Genomic DNA, 24,629 nt, shown 5'->3' with positions numbered 1-24,629 from the left:
TCATTCAGCTTAAATGATATTTTAATTACTTGTTTCAGCTTTTTTTCATACTTAATCATGACAAAGTGAGCCTCTGAGGCTAAATGAAAGGTCAGTACTTTTCTTTTAAATTCTTCATTATTACAATATTCAGTGGTCACTAGGTGGCAGCACTGGCAGGTGAACTTATTGCAATGAATGTATTTGTTATGTACAGGTTATTTAAAATTCAGGTTATTTCTCATCGTTTACGGAGACTCCCTTAGAAAATCCACAAATAATCCAACCAACCAATATTTCCTTTAACTTCCCATCCCTGAAAGAGGGCGTACCCCTCTTAGAGGTAGCTAGCTTTCAAGCTAGCATTAAAAAGTATCGTTTACTGTTTAGTATATTTTTCTCACCTAAGGGATTGTGGCCATATTTTATGCAACACAGAGAGTCTCACACATCTTTGTTCGTGCATAATGACAAATTCACACTTGATCTTATGTTTCGAAGGAAAACTCTTCAGTTGTACTTTTATCCAGTATATATCACGACAATAAATTTCATTCATAGAAGAATAATAAGCCAGATATTATTATACAGGGTATTTCAAAGCAACACCGACAACGTTTGGGAGGTGATTCCTGACACCAAGATAAGGCGAAAAAATAGGCCAATCTGGGTTTACAAATGCTTCCTTTCAGAGTTATAGGCTGCCGAAAATATATAAAAAAGAGAACTTTAAAGGCCCATAACTCCAAAACTATCGCAACAATGTTTATAGACGTAGTTTGGCTACGGGCATATAATTTGAAGCACTCGCCAACTACTTCTGTAAAAATTATTGCGGAAATACTGCAGGATTCTGAAACATGGATATTTGGATAAAATGAAATCGTTGAGTTTTACGTCCCACGATTATGCCGGTTAGGCTAAAGGAGACGGTGATTATGTGAAATGAATGAAATGGTGGAATGAAGAAAGTGGGAGGAAACGGGAGTACCCCGAGAAAACCCACGCACACGGTGTTTGTCCACCACAAGGTTCACTTGACGGGGGCTGGGATCGAACCCGGGACCCCAAGCACCAGAGGTAAACGCTCTATCACTGAGCCACCGCAGCCCCGGGATATTTGGATAGTGCACATAGTAGTTCCTAAATGAAGTCTTGACCCAAGCACGATAGATTCCATAGTGTTGGAGCAATGGACCCTTAAAGCTCTTTTTTTCACGTTTTCGGCAGCCTGTAACACCGAAAGGAAGTATTTGTGCATCCAGGTCAGTCTACTTTTCGTCTTATCTTCGTGTCAGGAATCACCCCCAGAGCGTTGTCGGTGTTGTTTTAAAACACCCTGTATATTACAACGAAACAAAAAGCTGGTTGATTCTTTCGATTAGATGGTTCACACTTATACATGCAGAAGGAAAACGAATATATATCAATTTGCTTATTTTATGAACCTTCTGGATGCTTGTGGAGTGGCAGCATACTTGATTTGGACTAATAGCAACCCAAACTGGAATGTAACTGCCACCGACTAAAGGTTTGTGTTTTTGATTTCAGTAGCAAAAGCATTGATAAAACCTTAGATCAATCGACCTAGTATCATTAGCTTACCTAATGATACAAAATTGGCTATAGAACTCCGTGATTTACAGAAGTGTCCAGATATGTGACAATCAAGCAGAGGTAAAGAAGAATAGAAGGTATGTGTGTGATCCAAAAAAAGTCAAGAATGCAACAGCAAACATTCGATATATCTAAGAGAAATGTCTGGAGTTCAACCAGATGAATAGAATTTTTGTAGGCCTACGTTGTCAAAACAAGTGAACCGTTCTCTGTGAGTGATTAACTTTAGGTTCTTCTAAACTATATAGCCTATACCAAAAATAAGTATACTATCAAAAACGTTATACATTATTTTATGTGACGTATTGGAAACTTTTATCATTTACCATTAAAAGTGAAGTTTAATCAAAGAAACGAGTAAACACTATTTATAACAATGGTAATCAGAAATAGAATTATTAACAAGTACGTCTGCACAATTATACACGTATCAGAAACATTTGCCTGTAGGTATCAGCGTGCATAGTAAATGAAAATACACATGAAATTCATAGCCTCACCTTCTCATGAAATATCCCAAGCTTATCCTTTATTAAATAAGCTTGTCATTTTGAGGGTTAACCAAGAACTATAGTCCCGGACCAAACGTTATACCTTTGTGCATAACTATTTCAGTTTAAGCCCTTGTACACAGAACCTATCTACGTAAGATTGATTTTCCATGAAGTTTCACTTAATTTCTTTAAAATTTTCCTAACAAAAATATTTATTTATTATAACTAACTAACTAACTCTATGGCCTATGAAACCCGGAGGTTTAATGCCGCGTTCACAAAAGCTCTCCACTGACTTCTATCCTTAGCTAACTGCATCCAGTTTCTACTTAGTATTCCAATCTCTGCGAGATCCATCTTAATATTGTCCTCCTATCTGCGCCTAGGTCTTCCTAAGCGTCGTTTTCCGATTGGTCTTCCAGTCAAGACTTTGAAAGCGTTTCTACTTTCTTCCATCCTAGCTACATGACCCGCCCACCTAAGCCTCCTAGACTTAACGACCCTAACAATGTTGGGTAGACCATATAAATTATGTAGTTCCTCGTTATGAAGTTTCCACCATTCCCCATTCCCGTTCCTCTTGGGTCCGAATATTCATCTCAGGATCTTGTTCTCAAATACTTTCAGTCTATGTTCTTCCCTCAGAGTAAGTGACCATGTTTCGCAGCCATACAGAACAGGCATAATTATCGTTTTGTATATTTTAAGCTTCAAATTCCTCGATAGAATTCGCGACGACAAGAGATTTTGAACCGAATAGTAACACGAATTCCCTGCTTTTAGTCGACATTTAATTTCTTCGTGCATATGATTTTCCTTTGTTAATACTGATCCTAGATATTTGAAACTATCCACTTTATCAAAAGTATTATTTAATATTTTAACGCATCCATAATTTGCTGTATTCCGGTCCCGACGCACTTCCATGTATTTAGTTTTCTCTGCATTTACTTCTAAACCCATGTCCCTGCAAGCTTTTGATAAGATCTCTGCATTTCTTTCTATTGTTCTCCTATCATCCCCTATTAAATTAAATCATCAGCATATGCCATAAATTTATTTATTATTCGTGACTAAAAGAAACGAAACCGAATAAAAACATTGTTCTTCACCAAATTTTCCATCTGATGAAAAATATGTTTTTTAAAAGACTAGTGACAGCCAGTGGCGTATTTATGCGGGGCTTTCGGGCTTAAGCCCCATCCGAAATTTTATTTACTATATTAAAGTAAATGAAATATCTTGCAGAATTTTCAATTTCCAGGACTAAATTTAGCTAAGCCTCTCCCCTAAAACAAAATCGTAAATACGCCACTATTAAAGCACTGCCACTGGTTAAAGCGTATAGAAAATTTAATATATTTACAAATTAGTTTAGTAGCATTGTTTTTTGGTAGTATTTATAGTACCTTGTTTGTCTTCAAACTGTCAAATATACATAAATCGCAGTAAATTGTGTAATCTGCTGTCACAAAAAAGTATACCATGCTATTTTCCCATCGGTATAAGGAAGGGATACCATACTATTATTAGATCGATATGGTAAAATAGTATTTTTCCAAACTATTTTACCATGAATTATTAATCTTATCCCAACTTTGTTATTTTCAAATGACTGAAGCAAGGTAATCTTACGATGAGGTTCTAAAAGCTGGTCATTTGAGAAGGAGGAGCGTGACTACACCCCTGTCTTCGCCGTACCCTCAGCCTCCCACCTCAACTGCTGCCATCGCCCATTATACTGAAACCCGGGTTTTCCCCTTAATATTTACCTCAAATACCTCTAAGATAAATTTTGTTTACAACATTTCCAAGTTACCCGTTCCCCCTCTTCTTCCAAAACTTATTTTGCTTCGACATCTCGACACTGCTCCTAAATGTTACCCATATACAGCTTCTCTCCCTTTCATATACAATGTTCCCTCGAGCTATCATCGTATGTGCTAGATTTACTGCATACGTAGGGCTATACTTTTCCATGCTATATCCATCCCTATCCTGCTTTTTCCCAATCCCTTTATATCATTTTCGGTTCGTACTATCTTTCCCATATTTCCACCCTTGTCTCTTAACAACATAATTTCTCCTTTTCTATTCCTTCTCCCTCTCCGAATATTGTGCATTTATACCGCAACAGTTCTGGCCAGGGCTTGAAGTTTGGCTCTGCTTTCTATGATTCATCTCTTATTTTAGCTTTAAACTACCTAGTTATGTTTCTACTTCTCTAACTGAAGCTTATGCCCTTTTTTCAACTCTTCTTCACTGTCTTCAGTATCACTATCCGTCCGTCTACATAGCAACAAATTATAAATCTCTATTTCAATCCTTACATTCCTCTCCCTGGACTTAGAAAACGTTCCTGGATTCTCTGAAATCCGGTTCCTTTATCATCGTAACTTTACTACTTGCCTAATTTGGTCGAATGGTCATGTTTGCATCATCGGGAACTCCCTCACTGATGGAGCAGTACGATATGGAGCCCTTCATGGCAGTTACTGCTCTTTTAGTCTCTACTATCGATCTTTTTCCGCTCTTCACTATACTACGTTCATTTTCAACGATGGTCTGCTTATAATGCTCCTGTATTACGACGCATTAGTATTGGCACCGCCCTTGGCCTCTGTCAGGGCCGCCATTTCAGACTTCGCTTGAGGGGACAAGAGCACCACCGTCATAAGACTTTCACGTTTTGTACTAGTATTAGTTGACAAATGATTAAGGTATATTTATTCCTCAAACTCTTGGGGGTGCAATTGCCCCTCCTGCCCCCTCTATATGACGACCCTGCTCTCCGTATTCTATCTTCGATCCTTCAACACGACTTTTATCCATATTATCTCCATTTTCTTCTCCGGAACAGACTTTATATTCCTTCTACTCCTCAACGCTTATTTCTACTTCGAAAACTCACTACTCTTCTCTGTAATTGTGGTTTCGATGCTGCACCATCTATCATCTCATTTTCTCGTGTCCTCTCTACCAGCAACATCGCCTCCATTTTATCTCTATACTCCATAAATTTCTTGGTTCTGGCTCTTTTAATGTGGATTCGTTAATTTTCACCGTCTCTTCACTATTCATCAAGCCTATTATCTATATTTACAACCAGTGTGCGAATTAGATAATCTATATTGGGGGGGATAAAATTAGGCCAATAGGACATAGTCTGAAGGTGCAAATTTCAAAATGTGTGTGTGTGTGTATTGTGTGTCAAATTTATATATATATATATATATATATATATATATATATATATATATATATATATATATATATATATATATATGTGTGTGTGTGTGTGTGTGTGTGTGTGACATCTGTAATAAATAAAAGATTTATTAATTTAATAAATCTACCGACAATAACTATGCACATATATATTGTCTGACATACACACACCCCACTAAACCTTTCTGAACGTGTTTTAATGTACTCACTCTTGTCCCCGTTAGCTCTTTAAGGTTTATTTAGTTAATAATTCGGCACGAGCGATAGCCATGATCACAAGCATATGGTAATTTTTCCACTCAAATTGAAAGCTTCCACTTTGAGTTACTACATACCGGTTGCGAAAAGATAAACCTACTTCAGTCTTGTGAAAACCACTAAAATTATCAGTCAAACCGGACATACCTTTTTTTTTTTTTCTTTTTAAAGAAAATCTAGATATTACCCTATCAAATAAGAAATGGATTGTTGCTGGTCCCGATTTCTGACATCAAGATCAAATCGAAGGCCAAATATTTAAAATCTCTCAATTCAAATTTTGAGCTTGTGCTTCTACTTCCCGTTAAAGCTGTGCTCATCACGACATTTTTTTCTCCAAAAATCGATTCCATGATGGGGCACAGAAAGTCAACACTTAAAAATTACTTTACTGTTAGGTTGCAGATGAGTTGATTCACTATGGGGCACGTTATTCAAATAAAGTAAAACATTACACTGAAGTTTTTCAGACATTATTAGCGTGGACAGCAAACTGTACAGCGAAAAGATGGAAAAATGAAGGGTTAACTTTAAAAAACCCGCTCCATTTGAAATGCTGATACAGACACGGACAATGACACGGGGAACCAGTCGTATTAACAAATGCTGAAACAAATCTTGAATTATGCACTTATTCACCTAAAAAACACCTTCATTAACATGTCTGCTCACGAGGAGCGTATCCCCCAGCGTTTACATTAACATATACTTACGAGAGAATACCTATATCTCAGATTTTGAGTACAGTTTCAAAAGTTCGTTTCCGTAAACTGTAAAAGCAGTGATTACTATGCTAATTATCACAAATTAAATGCAACTTTTGACTTGCATACACACAACCTACTAGGGAATGAAGACTATGTTCTAACAAAGAGTACACTGGAAAATGAAATAACATGTTATAACAAAAATTAAAATAAGATGATAATCGATACAAATATAGAGGATGAATATGACATGTCCGAACTTCGCCAAGTATGCTAGAAGAAGCTATTTGTTTAATTCTTCTTGGCCAACCGCTAAGAACATTTATAAATCCATATGTGGCTTTGTTATACGCAATTAGTACATTCAAATTCACAAACGATAACGAACTGAAGGGTACGAAGGTACAGTTGCAAGTCACAACCGTAGTCATAATAGTATAGTTCAACTAAACAACGTTGAAAATAGTGGGTAATTATGTGGTAAGTAGAAATGACCAAAACTGAATAGTTTACATCGATCATTTCGAAGTACAGCTAGAAGATTAAATTACAAGAAATAACAAAAATCTGTAAAATTTGGAGTTATACTGAGCATAGTTTTGGGGGGGGGAAGCGATCATCCCCGGTGGGGATACTTCAACTGACTTCTTTCGAGGGAAGGGCACAAAATGTGATTGAGGGGGAAATTCCCCTTATTCCCCCGGTAATTCGCACCCTGTTTACAACCCTCTGTTTTATTTCGCATCCTACCTATATATAAAGATTAATCTCGTTCCACCATCTTTGTCTTTTGAAGTTATCGATTATAATTGCCAAGAGGGCAGTCTAAGCCGAGGCAAGAAATTGCCAAAGAAGAAGAAGAAGAAGAAGGGAAATGTGCACTGTTAAAATGGAGAAACAGCGCAACGTGGGAAATTGGAGCCGAGCACTTCTGTAAATGTGGTGAGCAACTGTTTTGAATATTTTAAATAATGGATAATACAATTCTGGCTTCAATGAAATTACCTCACATGAAATATAAATTTTCTCAATTGTTATTAGTAGTAGTACGTCCAGATGTATGCTCATATAATGGCTCAGATTGAGAACCTGGATGCAAAGACAATTTTTTTTCGTGAAATTGCATAAAAAAAAAGGTTTTTAATTAACCCGAATGGTGTTACTACGCCCGAGTTTCAACAAAAAAGGTAATAACAGCTACGAAAACTTAAAAGTCACCAATTTTTAGGATCGCATTAAAAGGATATGATACCGTAGGGTGCGCAGACGCACTTCCATGATTCAGTGACGTCAAATAGAACATGTGAAAATCGCAACTCGTCAATGTAAATAAACAACGTTCAAAACACAACGAGAGCGGAATACATACACGTCTTCTTTTATTTCAAATCACTCATTAACTAATTAAAATTGGGTATATTACCAACTTTTTAAGTAGGTAGATATTCAATGAATAATTCCTGAAAGTATAGCGTTTCTACTCCATCCGTAACCGTGAAGTTCTTCTCCTTAACTATAATAGTATACATGAGAACCCCCTGATCTGCGTTTCTTCTGTGTTCTGTTACCACTTCTACATGAAATACTATAAAGTTTCTACGTAGTGCAATACTAAGAAGTATCCATGTGCACAAGACATGCGATATGCGTTAAATCCCCCTCCCCCACACACACATAGTCATAGATAAAATACAAGGGCACTACACATGCATAATATAAAGTACAGATATTTTTTTTTTACTTTCGTATCAGTTGATAAGTAAACAAAAGTCGCTTTGTTACCCCCTTTGTAAGTTCGTACATACTCAATGAATAATCCCTAAAAGTATGAGCGCCCTGCTCCTTCGGGAACTGATGCAGCTTTATGTATACTATATCCCAGTTTACTTTAAAAACAAAATGATATACAACTTCTGGTCTACTTATATATCAAGACACAAATGAGCGATTTATCTATTTCTTCCCAGTAAATTTTCAAAATTTTCCTAGAAACGGACGACTAACTTTGGAACTTAACCCGAAAGTAGTGTATCTAAAAAAAAATAAAAAAAGTCATTACTGTGTAATTCTTACACTTGAACACAGTATAAACTCTCTAATACATTTTCTGTTCACCTCCCAAGATCTTAGTTACTGTCTCTGTAAATAATGGTCACATCAGCAGTTTCGCCACCAGAAACTATCCCTTATTCTCATTCTTCAGTCTCAGACTTCTTTGATAGTTGCAGAATAAATACCGGTACCCAATTCGAAGCATTTTTTAGCTACTTTGTAAAAATGTAATATCAGTAAGTAATAACCTTTTATGTGCAGGGTATGGGAAGCAGATTTTATGCGTAAGACAGTAGGTGCTTTTCAAGTTCGGGCACAATACACTTTGCAAAATCTACAGGTAAAATTCAGCACTGCATGGAAAGATACATTGATGAAAATTATTTTTACAGGCGGCAGAATTAAATAGTAACTTATACAGCTGTATTTTATGCTTGCAGTGTAGGCTTACTAGTATAAAATCATTACAAATGCTATACGACATTTGAAATAAGTAAGTGCATATGAAAGATGACTATTAGGTACTATTTTCTGCTGGCAGAGTATTTTTGCAAGTGCACAAAAGCTGTACTTTTGTATTTTTGCAATGTAACGGTACTAGTGTGAAACTATTACAACTGCTAAAGGAATGCATATAGCTACAAATACCCAGGTGTTATCACTAACCTCGTTTACGCACCAGGTCCCTTCGTACGCCGCCTGTGACCGTCAACTACTTCGTTACATACTATCTGTGCTTTCTAGTGGACACCTAGCACATGTTGGTTTGTAATTTTTGCACTGTAATTCTTATGGCTCACGTCAAGACGCTATGTTTATATGTAAATCGTGAAAAGAAACTAATTTTTCAACGATTACTTGTAGTAGCTCTTTGGACAATAAAACGATAAGGAAATTAATGAAAATATATACAGTGAAACCTCTACTAACGGACACCTCCCTTAACGGACATATTTTGTAATCCCCAAACATTGGAATAGGAAAAAACATATTGGCAAACCTCTCTAAAGCGGACACTCTCTAGTACGGACACGGACAGTCTTTTCTGTCTTTTATAGGTATTATTTACCTCCGTATTACGGACACTTTCTCTAGAAATAAGTCGAAAAGTGTAGTAAAAATACATTTTTAGTAATTCATACATGTGTCACCAAGGAAGCATTGTGACAACATTTTGCCCCCTCAACTGTCTGCTCAGCAACGCAGATGAAGCGTCTCTATTTAACAACACTCTTATGTCCTTTGCTTGCATCCCACTCGCATCCAAGCTGTTTTAGACACAAAAGTGATTAACAGTTGCCCGCCGTTAGGGATGACACGTTATGCTACTGTCCCGTTCGAGTCTCTAACCAACCAGAAGACAAGTTTACTAATTTTTGCACTCAGGTATGTATATTGTCTCAAAAAGGACACTTCAGGACTGCAATTACCCCACAAATTAAAGCGCCATACTGAAAACGAAGGAAGTACTGATAAGTGTAAAGTGCAGAGAACTATAACATGTTATTTCCATGTTGTGCCTCGAACATCAAGTATTGGATGACAGAGGATAATGCATGTGATATTCGTAAATACGTGAGTCATGCAAAAATATTTTTTCTAATTGTATATTTACCTTCCTCACTAATTTACATAACAAAATACTGAAACCTCTTAAAGGCGGACACCTCTCTATAGCGGACAATTTTTGATTCCCCACGGCTGTCCGCTTTAGAGAGGTTTCACTGTATATATATATATATATATATATATATATATATATATATATATATATATATATATATATATATAGATATAGATATATATAGATAGATAGATAGATATAGATATATATTACAATTATTTCGAGTGGTGTGCCTAAACTTGACCTGCACTTGACAGTACTTATAACCAGTGCTTAATGCGCCACTATCGACAATCCGTAAATGAGAAGAGACCGACGGTGTTAAAGTATTTTTCGTGGTGTCCTACTTTATGAGGACATGCTTACATTCATGAAATATGGAATTCTCTTAGCAGGAAATGCATTCTTACTGCCTTAGAAAGTGTTTCTTTTTAGGGAGGAGTTAAAGCGTTCGAATTGACTTCAGAAGGGCTGAGTACAAATATACTGTTTGGACATATTACATAAATGCTACAGTCCATAAAACACGAACCAAGTTAAAAGCACAAACCTATTTCTGATAGGTGGCCACTAAAGAGCATAGCTACTATATAATCCAGTCAGGCAAGGAATGCAGCAGGGGAACTGCACGGTTGCGCGTCCATAGGGTCTGTGAGCTTCTACAATGGTAGGTATAAACAAAACACAGATAGGTAGAGAAACACTTCATACTGAAATGAAGTAACATATTTTTTTCATAGATTTTACAAAATGCTCCCAAACTATTTTTAAAAATATTTTGATATCTACATAGATTTATTTGCACTAATTCTCCACAAGCCATTGTTATGGTTCATCTCGTACACTTAAGATTAGTGGCATCACTAGAAATATTTGTACAGAAATTAGAATTCTTTAATTATTTTTCCCTACCCACGGGAACGTTACTTACGGAACTGCAACTTGACGAAGATTCAAAGTCATTTTTTACCATTTTATAAGATATGAGTATAAATAATAAAAATTTTTCCTTAAAATTATGTCCTAACTTTTTCTCTGCCGGCACTCCACTTGACAATGGCTGAAATATAGGTTTAGGTCAAATGTAATCCTTAATCCTTTAGGAAACTGCTATCAATCTTTCTTCAGAGAGAGAGTGAGAGAGAGGATGATCCACTAAAAGCTGCTCATTCCTGTGATTAGGTGTTGAGTGATTTATTTGACAAATTAAACACAAATAGGGTTTATAAACCACACTCGTCCTCTTCGTCCAACTATTGTGTTTATATTCCACGCCCATTTATAATAGTAAATAGTTATACCGTACTAAAGAAAATCCCACCCCAATGCTCGGACGAGTTACTTTACGATAAGCTGGTTTTTTTCATATTTTATATATATTTCCATAATGTTTTATATACTGGATGTACCAAAAATCCGGGAAAGTTGAAAAATGGTTGGAAATAGGTACTTTTCAATCTAAAGTGGTGGAATTCTTTTCAATCGCACCATTCGCTTGGATCCCATATTCGTAAGACATCCAGTGTTAAATAAAAAAAAAAAAAAAAAAATGCCAGTTCAGCTGTCTGTTTCCTTGCATCCTCATCATACCAACAATACAGCTTTGTTGGGAACTAATTTGATGTATTTTAGGTTCCCTGTGAATTTTTCTACTCCTACGCTCCGTTCGAACTAGCATGCTGTACTTGAAACATTGCTATTTCATAAACTATTTGCTGAGCAAAACAATATATATTCACATAGATGCCTTTTATTTCAATTCAGGCAGAGCATGTACCATCACCATCTCAGATATTGTTAAAACTTTTTTTATAGCAACTAGACATGTTTTTAAGAGACCCATATTTTTTGTTTTGTCGAAAAAAAATTTCCCGCCAAGTAAGGGGCCATCAAAGACGGGGAGTACAATTTATGAATTGTAGAAGACATGGAAAATGGTCAACTTCGGAACCTCACCATTCGGCTATGGAGACAGGTAGAGTAATAATTCTTGTTGTGGTATGTACATAGGGATATAAATAAACTATAGTTTATTATAGTTTGGTTTGCGTATCTTTTTGTACATAAATTAACAAATGAACGTCAATTTATCTGAAAACTTGAAGTTTGCGAATTTTTTTCGAGCACTTCCGGTTCGAATTTTAAAATTCTGTTTTCACGGTTGGTAAGACCTAGTTACCCGCTTTCTGAAAAAAAATCTCTATCGCTTGTGTGTGCAACCGTTTTGTCGCAAAAAATTCGGGAATTTGTACAATTTTCCAAAATCGCCATTTTTGGGCGCCATTTTCTCGAAAACACCATCTTTTAAAATTCTGAAATTTTGTCAGATGGTTCAACTTTACATGAATAATAACTACACCAAACACCATTCTCGACCAATGCTTCATGAATTAACTCACCCTTTTAAAGTTAGCGAAGTTTCGTTAACTTTGATGTCGCTGTTAGCAACACTGGGAACAATAAAAGTGCAATGATTTGATGTTTGTGGTTCACATTCATTAAATGAAGAATAAAAGGTTTTCTTGACTGTTTTTTTATTATTTTGATCAAAAAGGCTCTCTGAAATAGTAAAATGAGCCTCCCTCTACTCCTCCGTTTTTTTAAACCGAAATAATCTGAGGTGGAAATTACGATTACGAAACACACAAATTTCAAGTTCACTTACTTAAAATGGTCTTCGGAAACAAAATTGCACTTTTTTTTTTTTTTTTTTTTTTTTTTCATGGACCAATCATTTCTTTGGTTGGTGTCTTCCTCGCTAATAGCATGTAACCGTGCAGGTGCTCCAATAGGTGTTGGTTAGTAGTGTGGTGGACAAAATTCGCCACTCGTGAATATTCATAAGTGACGATATTTTCAACATTTTAGCACTTCCTAATACACGGCCGGTTGACAGTTTGAAGAATGGATACACCCTTTTTTCTGCATAGTAATGATCTTGTAAATGACACAGAAGAAATACGATCATGTATACACCTGCGTACGGAGGTTGTATAGGGAAAAGAGAACATGACACATAAATGTTTTCCGGTTAAAGAAATGTTAATTGGACAAGCAGAATACAGAAAGACCTTTCGGAAATAAAATATGCAGATCACACACGTAGAACAATCTAATATATTGTTGGATTCATTAATATGCATCACATGTAATGTGTTAGTTGATGTTGGTCGTTGGAATGAGTGAAAGAAAGAAAACGCTGGAAGCTTTCAGATCTTTTCCCAAGGTTATACGCTGCTGAAGTCGTCTGCTATGAATTTTACTGGGCGCAGCCATATTGGTTACAAACAATCTGTTGTTAGGGTGGTTGTTAAGGCAGTTTCAATGGCTTTGTATGGTGCACCTGTGAGTCTTGTGAAAGACGAACTTAAAATTATTTAAAAAGGCGACATTTTTCACGAATAACAGTGAATATATTTACTCTATGCGTATAGGAAACCTATATTTATCATAATATGAAACAAAAGTACTCTACATTTTAATTGCTGCAATCGCCAATAACTTGCTGGATAACAAGTGAGTGAGAATCCCAAATACGTACATGAGCGCCCCTTAATGATAATTTTAAATTGAGTTTAATTAAAATTATTGAAAATTGTTATGCTATATACTTTTGACATTTTTTTAAGCTTCAGTGAAAATGTTTACTATGGAAGAAAAACTTGATTTAAAAAAAAAATAGTGATCAGATATTCGGAGCAAAGGAGTACAGCGCTAAAATGACGAATGCATTTTAGAACATCCAGTTACGAATACTTGATCTTAGAAACTTATAATCTCTTCTTGGAAATAATTTCCTAATTTATTCTTCATTCTTTTGTTAACGGGTGTCCATTCCCTGCTTGGTACTGGTAAAGTTAAAATGCGTCACCAATATATATATATATATATATATATATATATATATATATCCTATTGTTATCTGAATTGTTTTCTTTGCGTCTGCCACAAACGGCCTACAGATTTGTAATATGGCAGCATATACATGTATTAAAACTCATAAGGAAAACATGTACTAACTTATGCACGGTGGTCACTTCACGTTAACACTATATCTATGATGATTCCCCAATCGGGAAGTTTGAAGCTCGAGCAATGTAAGAATGCATCTGTAGGGAGCAGGTGTATCAGTGAAGTTGGGTATGCTTGGAAAGAAAGACGTACGAAATGCGTATACTAGCCTGGACTAGTAATCACTACAAGTGGATTTGCATTTCAGTTTCTTAGTGACCGTGACACATTATTAACACTGTTTCTATGTTCTCCCTCTACATAAATAATTTTCTTGCACAGATCTGTTTTCGTAGATTAGAAATATTTTTTTAATGATCCCGTATTTTTCGTGCGTACTTAGCGTAGATCGATAGGATGGAGCAGTTATAATTTATGTCAAACGAGATGAGACAAATTAACAAGTCCGGTTTAAACTTTTCTATATTGCTTGTACTATACTCTTATTCATATGCGGTAAGGTACGATTAGGTTAGCTTGTGTTTATTTAAATGCGGTTGTCTTACATATATGTGTAACGCCGATTTGCCTATTTTAAAATCATCCATTGCCTGCAAATATCAATTGTTTCAAGAGTTTCAATTTTTTACACATATATGTAACCACAAGGGTAAAATTGTTATCGAACTTAACGCTGGTGAGGATCGGAAAGAGCGGAGACAGGCAAGTATCACACTCCATGCTGGGGCAGGTTCTGTTCGAAAATTATAGTATGTCCTTAAACATGTGATTCAATTATCAGTTTACTAAGAAACGATTTTACACTGTTGTGAGTATTAATATATATTAAACAGTTAGCGAAATTAGCCCCAAAATGTCACAAACAAAGATAGAGCAAGGGAGCTTTTGCTATATATATATATATATATATATATATATATATATATATATATATATATATATATATATATATATATATATATATATATATATATATAATTTCTTTCTAGCTGAATATTTCTTTCTGCTTTCTGATTGATATATATCTGTTCGCCCAATACATAGTTAATCATTATATCACTTGTTGTACAGTGTGGCTTTGTTATTGTTTCTCTTTAATATACTATATAGTACAATATTTCTAATTTCATTCTTGGGAAAACAAAAATCATTGCATGTACCTCTTAAACTGTTATGGTTATATCCGGAAAACGAAACAAATCATTTTCAGAGGCGAGTACCGTGTAAACTTCTTCATATATCCCGCTCAAAGCTGGTTTGTTTGTAACCAGCCAGCTGAACAGGAAGCGGAAATGACGTTTTCTTCACCAGCGTATTATCGTTGGAATAGGGGAAAGAACACTCTCGAAACTTCTGGAAAGATTTAAGGGTATATAAATACTGATGCAATTGCATGATGTGTACACTTACGTAGAAGAGATAAGAAACGCAAGTATCTGTTGGAAGAAGATATTGTACTACTAGGAGAGACTGGAAGATTGCTAAGTACGAACTTTGTAGTTTTCTTGTATTATACTTGTTCATTTTTTATATGGGAAAGGGACATATTGTAATTGTCGGGAGTATAAGGGGACGGAAGTGTTTGTTTTTATCGGAAATTGATTGCGGATTTTCCGGCATTGAAAATCATATGACTCGGTGTACTTTTATAGCATTATAACTTGACTAAGATATAGTATAATGTAATATGGAGGGTAGAGGGAATCGAACTAAGATTCTCCCAGGTGGAGAACCATACGCTAAATTTTATGCTTGCAGTGTGAACTTGTTACTTATATATAGCTATGAATTGTGTAAGACAACAGGAAGTCAACAGAATCCGCATCGTGAATCGAACCAGGACTCTTCCACGCGAAAAGCCGTACGATAAACCTTTTGCTTAGCAGGTGTTGTTACTTATATGTAGTTATGAATTGTGTAAGACGTATAACTGGTATTTAGAAAGTATATGTTAAGAAGGAAGTTATACTGGATAGGAAGCCATGACACTGCCGGAACTCGAATTAGGGCTGTCCCACGTGTAGAATCGTACGCTTGCTTGCACTGTAGACTTTTTTCAGTTATAAATGGTATAAATTTTATTGTGTATGAACGAACTTATATTGGATAGGTAGTTAGCAGAATCTGCACCGCGAATCGAACCATGACTCTCTTACATGCAAAGCCAATATGGTTGGGAACGTTAGTGCTACGTTGAGTATCATATTTTGTAATTTGAAAAGTCGTAATACGATAACTAATTGCTTTTTTTTCTTCTCTGTTTTAGGTGCTGAAGCAAATAAGTGATAGAAGCGAAAAAAAGCAGAGAGCGAGAGTGACGAAAGACGTGGATTCGAATTGGATTATTAATTAAACAGATAAACTAATATTCGGTAAGTGTTATTATTATTATTATTATTATTATTATTATTATTATTATTATTATTATTATTATTATTATTATTATTATTATTATTAAAAATTTGTTTGTTTTCAGGTTTTTTATTCATTGTATACTAGGGATGGCCGGATCCGGATCTGATTGGGCCCGGATCTCGGATTTCGGATCTGGATCCGGATCTCAAATCTCGTATCTGGATCCGGATCTCGGATCTGAATTCGAAATTCGGATTTGGGTTCGAAATCCGGATCTCAGATCTTGATTCTTATCCAAACCCACATCTAGTGTTGTAAAAAAAAAGTTTTTTTTCTGTGAAGTTTTTTTCAATAAAAAACATCGTTCTTTTTCATGTTTTTTTTTCAAATGTCTGTTTTTTTTTTCTGGCAACTATTATTTATTGATATACGTCGCAGATTATTGAAATAATCAACAGAACTTGAGTCGAAGCCCTCGTAACTTACAAATCTTTTGTTTATTTGCACCTATATACTAGCAAAATTGTGTGATTATTCCTTTCGGCCCCAGATCATGTTTGGCGTTTTCCTACATTTCCAGTTAGTGACTTATTGCTCAAAAACCATTCATTCGATTGATATGGTTAAGGCCTTGTTTTTTAGAAAATGGATGTGGCTATCTTTTGGTGTAACTTGCATTGCAGTGTTGCCAATGGGTGGGAAATTATTGAGGGAAATGTAAGGGTGAAAATTTGCAAAAAATCCCTAACCGAATTTCAAAATTTTTTTGTATCTAGTACCACTGCTGCTATATGGGTTCAAGTCGCCTAAAAAAATCTTTGGTGTGTTGACAAGGTACAGTGAAATCCTGAAATCGCTTGCTTCCATCCAAAGAGGGAAAGAAAAAATTCTGTCATACACATGGAATTTTGACACTTTTTACGCCTCACAAGCAAAAATCAAATATGCCGGGGCTACAGCTTCTTTAACTATCCTATTGAAACTTTTTATGGTGCGTTCTGTAGGGAAAGGAGGAAGCTTTCAGGTAGTGGTACGTTTGTTTCAATGTAGTCAGTAAGAGGGTAATAATAGAGGGGAAAAGGGAAGTTTTCCGAATTTTTCACCTAAAAGCGGGAATTAATTGTTTTGGCTGGAAACACTGCCATCAGACAGACGAAAACTATCTGAAAATAGCCCTTAGTACTCCAAGAATATATCCTACAAGTATCATGGTGATATATAACAAAGTAAGCATGAACTTTTTAAAAAAATCTCAATCTACCTCAGAAATTCACCATTTTCTTACCACTTACAGAACATGGTTTATTATAAACCTCAACTGTACTTTCCCTAATTATTCTAGTGACACTTTTTATGGTGCACTGTGTAGGCTAAGGATGAGGCTGTTAGACGCTGGTACGTTTGTTCGAATGTAGCCAACAAGAAGGAAATAATAGAAATAAAAAAGGGATTTTTTTCCAAAATTTGCCCTAAAATCCGGAATTAAAATTTTTTGTAGCTGGCAACACTACTATCAGACACACACAAACTATCTTAAAAAAAGCTTTGGTATCCCTCTAATATATCCTATAAGTATTGTGACGATATCTAATAAAGTAAGCATGTCAATAAAAAATATCTCATTCTACCTTTTAAAAATCACAGTTATCTTCCCAATTAGAGAACAAGGTCTACTGTACTTCCCCTAATTATCCTATTGAAACTTTCTATAATGCGTTGTGTGGAGCAAAGACGAGACTTCCAGATACTGGTACGTTTGGTCCGATATAGCCAACAGGAGGGAAATAATAGAGACAAAACAGATAATTTTTTCAAAATTTCCCCCTAAAATCTGGAATTAAAATTTTCTGTAGCTGGTAACACTGCTACCAGACAGACGCAAACTATCTTAAATTAAATATTGGTACACGACGATATTTAAGGAACAAAACTTCTAATTACCAAAAATATATTACTGTAAACAGAAAAGTAGGGAAAAACTAGAAAAATCAAGGGTTAGAACCTAAATACGAATTTTTCGTGCGTTCCCTAATTACCCCATTGTAACGATCTGTACTTGCGTTTGTTAAGTAAGGACAAATGTTCGATTGGCGTAAGTTGACTTGCACACAGACGTATAGGTACGGATTTATAAACAAAAATTTCTATTTTTTCCCCCCCAAATTTAGGAAAATTTTAATTTCCCTAATTGGCAACACTGCGCGCAGGCCCGTCTAATTGATGTCAACAGTTCGGTATCTATCCGAGGTATCTACCTGGCAAGTATAAGGAGGTCTTTCAACAACGAAGGAAGCTACAGGGAAAAAAGAAGTAAAGGAAATTCGAAATTAGAAAATTCTCGAATTTTTGACTGGGGTGAAATTTGAGAAGGAAATTCGATAGAGAAGAAAAAAATAATATGATAAACTATAGTCCAACCATATTTTGCAAGAATAATATCCCGATATCTTAATTAGTGTCCACACAGGACTGGATTAAACAAATGACACACCCGTGTGTGCCACTTTGGCTACCTGGGCCACCGAGTATACATTTGATTACATTTTTTGACTACTAACTCGTGTTGTTGTTGTAGTTATAGTCTCGACTAATAATAATATAGTTGTTGTAAACAATAACTTTATAAGGAAAATTTTCTCTCCGTTTTACATCTTAGTTCCAACACTGTTGGTGAGAAGTGCAGGGTGTTTCAAAATGAATTTTGGGGTTTTAAGTCTTCGTAGTACTTATTACATTTTACGTACAATTATAAGCAATGCATCAAGTAAAAGAGCACCTCAAACAGTCTTTGCTACAAGTGTTCAATGTGAGATTCATTTGTCACACGGCACACATCTAGTCGATAGGCGAGAAAGGACCATAAACTTTCCGCCATATGGCACAAAACACACTCAATTTAGGGGTCTCATTTCAAGTGTACCATCTCCTGAGGATTTGCTGACGGCCAGATACAAACATTATGAGTGTTCATATTAGATCTTAGGTGAAATGTCTATTTATCACTGAAGACTACACGATCCAGAAAATCTTCATTGTTATGCAGCAATATTTCTCTTGCGAAATTGGCACGTAAACCGTAGTCTGTAGGCTTTAGACCTGTAGCAACTGCAAACGATCAGGACGTAGTTGCAAGCGTCTCCTTAATATTCTTCACACAGACGTTGCACTGTACACATTCAGTCTTTATTAAAACACAAAAAAAACTTTCTGCTCTCTAGTCTACATCTTTTCTGCTTGCTCTTTCTAACGGCAGACAGAAGAAACAATGCATGTACATGCGTGCGTACAAAACTGTTTGAGTTGTTCTTTCATTTGATATAATATTTATAATTGTAAGTTAATTGTAATAGATACTACAAAGTTTCAAAACCCAAATATTAATTTTGAAACACCCTGCATTACTTCAAATTGTGTCATCCTATATTCATGTCTTTTATATACATGTCATCAGGGCTGGTCCTAGTCAATTTGTCGCCCCATGCAATGGCATAATTTGCCGCCTCCCCCTTTCTCCAGAAAGAACAAATCTTAAGTCATGATTTTAAGTATGCTACTCCAGCATGAACAACAAAGGTGAGGGTAAGTGCAGTTGCACTCAGAAAGGTTTAAATACTTACTAAAAATGCAATCCCGTTCTGTCTTTTTTTTTTTTTTTTTTTTTAATAATCTATTACGTTAGTGAAAGATAAAGCAAACACACCTGCAGAGGATAGATGGTAATCCTTTTTATAGAATTCACTATCGAGCTTCAATCTCAATGTATCAGTTTGCAATTCCAGTGCAACTAGCTCTTTTATCTTTATTTCTTAATTTCCCTTCAATATCTGTTAACATTTTTTAAAAAACTTGTTTCTATCTTCAATGATAAGGAACTTGTTTCTGACAAAAACAAGACTAGTTGTCATATCAAAACTGTGATAACTTACTAACGAACAGATATTCACTACTATTCGAGAACTGAATTCTTGCATTTGGTAACAATCAAGCAATTTGTGCTGGGATTTATTTAACCATTTGCTTTAGCATTGTCCATGTGGCCTTGACCAAATGCAAACTAAACATAATTTATGAATGTAGTATTCAAATAGAAGGTCAGCTTAGTAAATGTAACTACCATCATCATGAAGTCGGTTTCCAACAAGAAATATTTAATTTAAATAATATACTTATGACAGATTTTAGCGGACCATCCAAACTTGCCGCTCCACGTAAATGCACGTGTTGCATATATGGTAGAGCCGGCATATCATATATATCTAGTCGACAAATTATTTATATATGACATTTAGAAAAATACTATTAGGCAAATTAGTATTAGTTTTTACCTTTAGACAAGTTATTTGAATATTATACTGTTCGTGACATTATTTTCGTACTTATTAAAGGCCTGCTTTCACGAAAAAACAAAATTTCATTTCTACATTTATTTCTTAGTTGATATTGATGAAAACTGCTGAAACTCGAATTGTTAATAGGTATGGCATTCATGTAAATTGTAAAATATTTGTAGCGTATCATATCTAGCGTTTAATTTATGTTGCATTTTACGGTGATTATACCTACATAAAAAATATTTAATACTTAAACAGACGTAAGATGCATTAGAAATGACTATTTGAAAAAAAAACGAAATTTAGAAAAAAAAACGAGAGGCAATGTTTTTTTTTTCTAAAAAAAACGTACATTTCTGAAAAACTACGAACGGTTTTTTTTCTATTTACAACACTACCCACATCCCACCCAAATTGTGATAAAGTTGAATATCAAAAATTCACCGAAAGTAATTTCACGAAGTCCTGGCAGTGAAGAAGAAAACAGAAAATTAAGACGGATATTGACAAGTCTATTTGTCTCCTTCATTCTACACTAAAGATCAAATGCTTGCCTTACTAAAAAATAATCAGATTTGATCCGGATGAAAGTTCGAATGTCGAATCTAGGTCCACCCGGTTGCAGGACCGAGATGAAATATACACATATTTATATTTGATACCGGAATACAAAACTCGAATATTTAAAATTTCTCAATACACCTATGTCATTGACAGTTAAGACAAGTATTGACTAGTTTTTACGTATATATATCTTGCTCAGTCTGCTCTAAATATCAAATGTATACCTTACAATTAGATTTAATAATTACTTAGTAAATCACAATATGAGCACCGAGAATAAACTATGAATTTTGGTGCCCCTTATCTAGATTTGAAATTTCGGATTCATACATAGAATCATGCTGAAAAATAAATATTTGAAATCTGGACACCGAAACAAGTGCTAGTACCAAGATCGTAGCCGTTTTACCTAGGTAATGCGAGCGGAAGGCGAGCACTAATTCCGCATGTACTGGTACTTTGGGGAACACAAGAAACTAAAAACAGATAAATATTCTTTTTCAGGGGCAAGTTGCGCTTTAACATGACTTTTCATGAGTGTTGTGTTCAAATACGAAAACTGTAATAGCGACTTGTTTGAAATAAAGGTCTTTTCTTTTTTAGCAATAAAGTTAGGTACTTTCACATTGAATAAAAATTAGCAAAGCACATTTCACTGATTAGAGTGCTGGTTCTTATGGAAGCTTTAACACTGAACCGAAGATTTCCTCATGTGGGTATCGGATTGCCACAATTCACCTTGCTGAAAGACGTGGTTTATCAGGAGGTCGGCCAAGATTCTTTTGGACTTAGCCTGTAGACTGCTTCTGGTCTCAATTATTCCCATATAACAAGACTAACCATATATAAAGTTGGTTCGAAATGATTTAAAATATCACTAATTGACCTTAAGGGGATAATCGCGATTTAAATATTCGTAAATCAGAAGAGATGTAAAAGTTAAACGTTAAAATAAATCCGATAGTTCCTAATGCAACCTAATGATAGCAATAAAACTCCTTATGTAACATTTTCAAAGCTAAGATTAACAGTTTTGTTCCTGAAGAGGGTTTATGGCAACATAGGATATTATAAATCCAATTATCATAAGTAGTACCTCTGACAGCCCCGCATTTCACATCACCATCGCCCTTCATCCTGACAAGTGGGCAATTCTCTTACCCACAATGACTTTTCAGGCATTCCAGTGACATCAATATCTCAGTTTGGGTTTGGGATCATGCTTCGGTGAACCTTGACTATCACCATCAGCAGCTATTAGAGAATCAGAACTTGTTTCTGTATTAGACAATGTGGGTAACTATATCTTTCCGTCTATAGAAGACAGAGAGCGTGCCTTAGGTGCCCGTGGGCATGGGTTCAATTCCCGGAGAGGCACTCAACAATTTCGATGTCGACCCAGCATCGTGAGGACAATTGGGGAGATATCTTAAGTAAGAGGTAGCGGACTGCAGTCTAGAAAGCCGGCATTAGAGACTTCGGGTGTCGATGCGTTGACTACACATCCCCACTTTGAACGTAAGCCCGCTGGTAGGAACCAAAGGACTGTCGTGCCAAGAATTTAGTTTGTTTTAATTATCATAAATGGCTTCTTTCTCATTAAATTTTATCCAATATTTTCTTTTCAACTAGCTTGGGAAACTCGGAGCTAGTTACTTGTTTTCTTTTTAATTCATGGTCATAGTTAGCACAACTTAATCACTAAGGAAAAACAATCTTTTCAATAAAATTCGCCTCGTATCGTAAAATTCGCTTTCGTAGCTCTAAGTTTAGTTATTTTTAGTTTTCTTTTTTTTCAAGTTGAAGGGCAGTTTATCATTTTCCCCTCGCTTACCCTATTCTTTTTTCTAGTTTTACCTATGTTTCTTTGCACGGACGTTACGCCTATACGCACGTGCTTAGTGTGTTCGTTTACAAAAGCGGGCCATTTTCCTGCCACTATAGAAAGTAAGAGTGCACTGTATCAGAGAAATATTAATTGACGTATGTAAGTGAATATATCTGTGACGAAGTCATAATTACTCAGGTTTTGCATTGTACATAGTTTCCTCATCCTTATTAATCTCTTCACCCCCGCTTCCTGAATTCCAGTTCTAGTATTCTTTCTTAATGGGGGACTGATGTCTCATGTAGGCTTATTAACTATAACATCAGCAATAAAGAAAGTACGGTTTAATTTGCACTAATTTAAAAAAAAAAATCCGTTAATTAAGAAGCGAGCTGAGGCTACTTGTTAGGATTCTTGCTTCGCAATTTGATAATAACGGGTTCGAATTCGGAGACCAGCCATCCTGACTGAGGATTTTCCAAGGTTGTTCCTCAGTTATACTGGGCAAATGCTAGGTTAGTACCTTGATCTAAGGCTCTGGAGACCTTCCTTTCATTCCTTTTCCAATGTTTTCATCTGTTGATTACTACACTGTAAAATGGCCTCTGAGGATGTATCTGGTAGCTTATAGTAAATAAACAATAACGACGTAATATATCTTCACGAAACGTGTGGGTTAATTTAACTACAGCCTTACAGTCCCAATAGATAGCTAAAGTTTCAATATCAATTTCCTGACTTTTATATACTATTTTCATATTGTTTCAGCTTTCAATTTTCTCATGTATGTTTCCACCGAGAATTGAACCTGAGATCACATGAACAAATGCGAATATGTTAAATATTTTTGAACACTTTAATATACAAACACAAAACGCTTCAATGATACGATGCATGAATATGTTTTGGTTACGTCCTGCAATGTATGATTAAAGAAGCCAGGAGGGTGAAGAAAAAATAACAGAAATCTCTTTTATATTTACTCCTTCAACAAACTCCCGACCTCAGAAGGGCAAGCCATAAGTTAGGTAAGAAAGTCATACAACGAACACAACCATATCGCTCTCCTGAAATTCTCGTGTGTATGTTTCAAAATCTACTGTTGTTCCACGCCAACCAGTCTATATTTTTTGCTATATATACCTTCGAAGTGAAAGATATTCATTATTACATTTGTTGGTGGTCGGACTCGTGAGTCAGAAACTGCTATTAATAAAGAGTTTGTTTTGTCTAGTATCCCTGCGATTAGAAGGGTCTTATCTAAAAGATATTTCATTTGTATATGAGAAAAGAAGAAAGTTTTATTTTCTAAGAATAAAATAAATATTTTCAGTGTGAAGCTAACATGAAGTTTCGAAGAGGAGCTAAACAGAAGAATTTGTTACCATTTACATCAGTTTTCAGACAGTTCACTATACTCTGAAATGGGAAGAAATCAAACTGGGAAACACTTTACTAAAGAGACTTCGACAGAAAGTACAACATGTAAATATTGCAAGGTTAAAATAAAATAAAGAACAAAGGTAACACAAACGTGTTATGGAAACATTTAAAAACACAGCAACCGGGATATCCGGATCCGAAATTTTTGGTCATCCGCATTGTATACATATATTGATT

At 35.4% G+C, this 24,629-nt stretch overlaps 1 protein-coding gene across 5 annotated transcripts in view; it reads left to right on the top strand.

Moving 5' to 3' along the window:
• The first annotated feature begins 7,018 nt into the window (after positions 1-7,018).
• LOC145671580 (mitochondrial ribosome-associated GTPase 2) overlaps positions 7,019-24,629 on the top strand; it is a 91,276-nt gene continuing 73,665 nt past the window's right edge. The window contains exons 1-2 of one of the 5 annotated variants that reach the window (XM_081740790.1): positions 7,019-7,225; positions 16,198-16,303. The gene's annotated coding sequence lies outside the window, so the exon portion shown is untranslated. The remainder of the gene's footprint in view (positions 7,226-16,197; positions 16,304-24,629) is intronic. The other 4 variants (XM_081740777.1, XM_081740770.1, XM_081740785.1 and 1 more) reach the window with 4 other exon arrangements.

This window comes from Thermobia domestica, chromosome 2 (genome assembly GCF_964235325.1).
Source record: "Thermobia domestica chromosome 2, izTheDome1.hap1.1, whole genome shotgun sequence".
NCBI lineage: Eukaryota > Metazoa > Arthropoda > Insecta > Zygentoma > Lepismatidae > Thermobia > Thermobia domestica.
Note: the sequence above shows the minus strand (reverse complement) of the source record. Positions and strands in the feature narration are given on the sequence as shown.